Here is a 7,333-nt window from a genome sequence, read left to right as displayed (position 1 = left end):
GTTGTTAAAACAAGGACACTAAAACAGGTTAAACCTAGAATGAAATCAGAGTTGTTAAAAACAAGGACACTAAAACAGGTTGAACCCACAGTCAGATAAGGGTTGTTAAAACAAGAACGCTAAAACAGATTACCTACAGAGTGAGATCAGGGTTGTTAAAACAAGGACACTAAAATAGGTTAAACCTGAAATGAAATCAGAGTTGCTAAAAAATAAAGATACTAAAACACATTAAACCCACAGTGAGATCAGGGTTGTTACAAACAAGGACACTAAAACAGGTTAAACACACAGTCAGATCAGGTTGTTACAAACAAGGATACTAAAACAGATTAAACCCACAGTGAGATCAGGCTTGTTACAAACAAGGATACTAAAACAGGTTGAACCACAGTGAGATCAGAGTTGATTAAAAACAAGATACTAAAACAGGTTCAAACCCCATCAGATCAGGGTTGTTAAAACAAGAACACTAAAACAGGTTAAACTCACAGTGAGATCAGGGTTGTTAAAACAAGAACACTAAAACAGGTTTACACCAGAGTGAGATCAGGGTTGTTAAAACAAGGACACTAAAACAGGTTAAACCCACAGTGAGATCAGGGTTGTTACAAACAAGGATACTAAAACAGGTTAAACCTGGAATGAAATCAGAGTTGTTAAAAACAAGAATACTAAAACAGGTTGAATACACAGTCAGATCAGGGTTGTTACAAACATGGACACTGAAACAGGTTAAACCCACAGTGAGATCAGGTTGTTACAAACAAGGACACTAAAACAGGTTAAACCCAGAGTGAGATCAGGGTTGTTAAAACAAGGACACTAAAACAGGTTAAACACAGAGTGATATCAGGGTTGTTACAAACAAGGACACTAAAACAGGTTAAACTCACAGTAAGATCAGGGTTGTTACAAACAAGGATACTAAAACAGGTTAAACCTGGAATGAAATCAGGGTTGTTAAAACAGGGACACTAAAACAGGTTAAACCCAGAGTGAGATCAGAGTTGTTACAAACAAGGATACTAAAAAGGTTAAACTTGAAATGAAATGAGAGTTGTTAAAACATGGACACTAAAATAGGTTGAACCCACAGTCAGATCAGGGTTGTTACAAACAAAAATACTAAAACAGGTTAAACCTGAAATGAAATCAAAGTTGTTATAAAACACGGATACTAAAACAGGTTAAACCTGAAATAAAATCACAGTTGTTACAAACCAAGGATACTAAAACAGGTTAAACTTGAAATGAAATTAGAGTTGTTAAAACATGGACACTAAAATAGGTTGAACCCACAGTCAGATCAGGGTTGTTACAAACAAGGACACTAAAACAGATTAAACCTGAAATGAAATCACAGTTGTTACAAACAAGGATACTAAAACAGGTTAAACTTGAAATGAAATGAAATTAGAGTTGTTAAAACATGGACACTAAAATAGGTTAAACCCACAGTCAGATCAGGGTTGTTACAAACAAGGATACTAAAACAGGTTAAACCTGGAATGAAATCAGTTGTTAACAACAGACACTAAAACAGGTTAAACCCACAATAAGATCAGGGTTGTTAAAACAAGGACACTAAAACAGGTTAAAACCAGAGTGAGATCAGGGTTGTTAAAACAAGGACACTAAAACAGGTTAAACCCAGAGTGAGATCAGGGTTGTTAAAAACAAGGACACTAAAATAGGTTAAACCCACAGTTAAATAAGGATTGTTACAAACAAGGATACTAAAACAGGTTAAACCTGAAATGAAATCACAAATGTTACAAACAAGGATACTAAAACAGGTTAAACTTGAAATGAAATTAGAGTTGTTAAAACATGGACACTAAAATAGGTTGAACCCACAGTCAGATAAGGGTTGTTACAAACAAAGATACTAAAACAGGTTAAACCTGAAATGAAATCACAGTTGTTACAAACAAGGATACTAAAACAGGTTAAACTTGTAAATGAAATTAGAGTTGTTAAAAACATGGACACTAAAATAGGTTGAACCCACAGTCAGATCAGGGTTGTTAAAACAAGAATACTAAAACAGATTAAACACAGAGTGAGATCAGGGTTGTTAAAACAATGACACTAAAATAGGTTAAACCCAGAGTGAGATCAGGTTGTTACAAACAAGGACACTAAAACAGGTTAAACATGAAATGAAATCAGAGTTGCTAAAAATAATGATACTAAAACACATTAAACCCACAGTGAGATCAGGGTTGTTACAAACAAGGATACTAAAACAGATTAAACCTGAAATGAAATCACAGTTGTTACAAACAAGAATGCTAAAACAGATTAAACACAGAGTGTAATCAGGGTTGTTAAAAACAAGGACACTAAAATAGGTTAAACCCAGAGTGAGATCAGGGTTGTTACAAACAAGGATATTAAAAGAGGTTAAACCTGGAATGAAGTCAGAGTTGTTAAACAAGAATACTAAAACAGGTTAAATACACAGTCAGATCAGGGTTGTTACAAACATGGACACTAAAATAAGTTAAACCCACAGTGAGTTCAGGGTTGTTACAAACAAGGATACTAAAACAGGTTAAACCTGGAATGAAATCAGAGTTGTTAAAACAAGGATACTAAAACAGGTTCAAGACACAGTGAGATCAGAGTTGTTAAAACAAGGATACTAAAACAGGTTAAACCCCAGTGAGAAAAAGGGTTGTTACAAACAAGGATACAAAACAGGTTGAATACACAGTCAGATCAGGGTTGTTACAAACATGGACACTAAAACAGGTTAAACCCACAGTGAGATCAGGGTTGTTAAAACAAGGACACTAAAACAGGTTAAAAAAAAACCAGAGTGAGATCAGGGTTGTTTACAAACAAGGACATTAAAACAGGTTAAACCCACGGTGAGATCAGGGTTGTTAAAAACAAGGACACTAAAATAGGTTAAACCCACAGTGAGATCAGGATTGTTACAAACAAGGACACTAAAACAGGTTAAACCTGAAATGAAATCAGAGTTGCCGAAAAAATGATACTAAAACACATTAAACCCACAGTGAGATCAGGGTTGTTACAAACAAGGATACTAAAACAGATTAAACCTGAAATGAAATCACAGTTGTTACAAACAAGGATACTAAAACAGGTTAAACTTGAAATGAAATTAGAGTTGTTAAAAACATGGATACTAAAATAGGTTAAACCCACAGTCAGATCAGGGTTGTTACAAACAAGGATACTAAAACAGGTTAAACCTGGAATGAAATCAGTTGTTAACAACAGACACTAAAAAAGGTTCAACCCACAATAAGATCAGGGTTGTTAAAACAAGGACACTAAAACAGGTTAAACCCACAGTGAGATCAGGGTTGTTACAAACAAGGATACTAAAACAGGTTAAACCCACAGTGAGAAAAGGGTTGTTACAAACAAGGACACTAAAACAGGTTGCATACACAGTCAGATCAGGGTTGTTACAAACAATGACACTAAAACAGGTTAAACACACAGTCAGATCAGGGTTGTTACAAACAAGGATACTAAAACAGGTTAAACCTGGAATGAAATCAGAGTTGTTACAAACAAGGATACTAAAACAGGTTAAAACTGAAATGAAATCAATGTTGTTAAAACAAGGATACTAAAACAGGTTAAACCCACAGTGAGATCAGGGTTGTTACAAACAAAAATACTAAAACAGGTTAAACCTGAAATGAAATCAGAGTTGTTACAAACAAGGACACTAAAACAGGTTAAACCTAGAATGAAATCAGAGTTGTTAAAACAAGGACACTAAAACAGGTTAAACCTAGAATGAAATCAGAGTTGTTAAAACAAGGACACTAAAACAGGTTGAACCCACAGTCAGATCAGGGTTGTTAAAACAAGAACACTAAAACAGATTAAAACCTACAGAGTGAGATCAGGGTTGTTAAAACAAGGACACTAAAACAGGTTAAACCTGAAATGAAATCAGAGTTGCTAAAAAACAATGATACTAAAACAGGTTAAACCCACAGTGAGATCAGGGTTGTTACAAACAAGGATACTAAAACAGGTTAAACCCACAGTGAGATCAGGGTTGTTAAAACAAGAATACTAAAACAGATTAAACACAGAGTGAGATCAGGGTTGTTAAAACAAGGACACTAAAATAGGTTAAACCCACAGTGAGATCAGGGTTGTTACAAACAAGGATACTAAAACAGATTAAACCTGAAATGAAATCACAGTTGTTACAAACAAGGACACTAAAACAGGTTAAACTTGAAATGAAATCAGAGTTGTTAAAACATGGACACTAAAATAAGTTAAACCACAGTGAGATCAGGGTTGTTACAAACAAGGATACTAAAACAGGTTAAACCTGACATAAGATCAGGGTTGTTAAAACAAGGACACTAAAACAGGTTAAACCAGAGTGAGATCAGGGTTGTTAAAAACAAGGATACTAAAACAGGTTAAACCCACAATGAGAAAAGGTTGTTACAAACAAGGATACTAAAACAGGTTAAACCCACAGTGAAATCAGGGTTGTTACAAACAAGGATACTAAAACAGGTTAAACTTGAAGTCAGATCAGGTTGTTACAAAACATGGACACTAAAACAGGTTAAACCCACAGTGAGATCAGGGTTGTCAAAACAAGGATACTAAAACAGGTTAAAACCAGAGTGAGATCAGGGTTGTTAAAACAAGGACACTAAAACAGGTTAAACCCACGGTGAGATCAGGGAGTTGTTAAAACAAGGACACTAAAACAGGTTAAACCCAGAGTGAGATCAGGATTGTTACAAACAAGGACACTAAAACAGGTTAAACCTGAAATGAAATCAGAGTTGCTAAAAAAATTGATACTAAAACACATTAAACCCACAGTGAGATCAGGGTTGTTACAAACAAGGATACTAAAACAGATTAAACCTGAAATGAAATCACAGTTGTTACAAACAAGGATACTAAAACAGGTTAAACTTGAAATGAAATTAGAGTTGTTAAAACATGGACACTAAAATAGGTTAAACCCACACAGTCAGATCAGGGTTTGTTACAAACAAGGATACTAAAACAGGTTAAACCTGGAATGAAATCAGTTGTTAACAACAGACACTAAAAAAGGTTCAACCCACAATGAGATCAGGGTTGTTAAAAACAAGGACACTAAAACAGGTTAAACCCACAGTGAGATCAGGGTTGTTACAAACAAGGATACTAAAACAGGTTAAACCCACAGTGAAATCAGGGTTGTTACAAACAAGGATACACAAAAACAGGTTGAATACACAGTCAGATCAGAGTTGTTACAAACATGACACTAAAACAGGTTAAACACACAGTCAGATCAGGGTTGTTACAAACAAGGATACTAAAACAGGTTAAACCTGGAATGAAATCAGAGTTGTTACAAACAAGGATACTAAAACAGGTTAAACCTGAAATGAAATCAGGGTTGTTAAAAACAAGGACACTAAAACAGGTTGAACCCAGAGTGAGATCAGGTTGTTACAAACAAGGAATACTAAAACAGGTTAAACCAGAAATGAAATCAGAGTTGTTACAAACAAGGACACTAAAACAGGTTAAACCCACAATGAAATCAGAGTTGTTAAAACAAGGACACTAAAACAGGTTAAACCTAGAATGAAATCAGAGTTGTTAAAACAAGGATACTAAAACAGGTTGAACCCACAGTCAGATCAGGGTTGTTAAAACAAGGAACACTAAAACAGATTAAACTACAGAGTGAGATCAGGGTTGTTAAAACAAGGACACTAAAACAGGTTAAACCTGAAATGAAATCAGAGTTGTTACAAACAAGGATACTAAAACAGGTTAAACCCACAAGTGAGATCAGGTTGTTACAAACAAGACACTAAAACAGGTTAAACACACAGTCAGATCAGGGTTGTTACAAACAAGGATACTAAAACAGGTTAAACCCACAGTGAGATCAGGGTTGTTACAAACAAGGATACTAAAACAGGTTAAACCACAGTGAGATCAGAGTTGTGATAAAACAAGATACTAAAACAGGTTAAACCCACCATGAGATCAGGGTTGTTACAAACAAGGACACTAAAACAGGTTAAACCTCACAGTGAGATCAGGGTTGTTAAAACAAGAACACTAAAACAGGTTAAACCAGAGTGAGATCAGGGTTGTTAAAACAAGGACACTAAAACAGGTTAAACCCACAGTGAGATCAGGGTTGTTACAAACAAGGATACTAAAACAGGTTAAACCTGGAATGAAATCAGAGTTGTTAAAAAGGAACTAAAACAGGTTAAACTAGAGTGAATCAGGGTTGTTAAAACAAGAATACTAAAACAGGTTACACAGTCAGATCAGGGTTGTTACAAACATGGACACAAAACAGGTTAAACCCACAGTGAGATCAGGGTTGTTACAAAACAAGGACACTAAAACAGGTTAAACCCAGGAGTGAGATCAGGGTTGTTAAAACAAGGACACTAAAACAGGTTAAGCACAGAGTGATATCAGGGTTGTTACAAACAAGGACACTAAAACAGGTTAAACTCACAGTAAAGATCAGGGTTGTTACGAACAAGGATACTAAAACAGGTTAAACCTGGAATGAAATCAGAGTTGTTAAAACAAGGATACTAAAATAGGTTAAACCCAGGTGAGATCAGGAGTTGTTACAAACAAGGATACTAAAAGTTAAACTTGAAATGAAATGAGAGTTGTTAAAACATGGACACTAAAACAGGTTGAACCCACAGTCAGATCAGGTTTGTTACAAACAAAAATACTAAAACAGGTTAAACCTGAAAGTGAAATCAGGAGTTGTTAAAACAAGGATACTAAAACAGGTTAAATGACACAGTAAGAATCAGAGTTGTTAAAACAAGGACACTAAAACAGGTTAAACTTGAAGTGAAATCAGAGTTGTTAAAAACATGGACTATAAAACAGGTTAAACCCACAGTGAGATCAGGGTTTGTTACAAACAAGGACACTAAAACAGATTAAACCACAAATGAATCACAGTTGTTACAAACAAGGATACTAAAACAGGTTAAACTTGAAACCAGAAATGAAATTAGGGTTGTTAAAACATGGGACACTAAAATAGGTTAAACCCACAGTGAGATCAGGGTTGTTACAAACAAGGATACTAAAACAGGTTAAACCTGGAGCCAAGAAATCAGTTGTTAACAACAGGACACTAAAACAGTTCAACCCACAATGAAGTCAGAGTTGTTAAAACAAGGACACTAAAACAGGTTAAACCAGAATGAAATCAGAGTTGTTACAAACAGGACACTTAAAACAGGTTAAACCCAAGAGAAATCAGTTGTTAAAACAAGGACACTAAAATAGGTTAAACCCACAG

The sequence above is a fragment of the Tachypleus tridentatus genome, chromosome 7, assembly GCF_004210375.1.
Source record: "Tachypleus tridentatus isolate NWPU-2018 chromosome 7, ASM421037v1, whole genome shotgun sequence".
Classification (NCBI taxonomy): Eukaryota; Metazoa; Arthropoda; class Merostomata; order Xiphosura; family Limulidae; genus Tachypleus; species Tachypleus tridentatus.
This window is presented reverse-complemented; position numbering follows the sequence as displayed.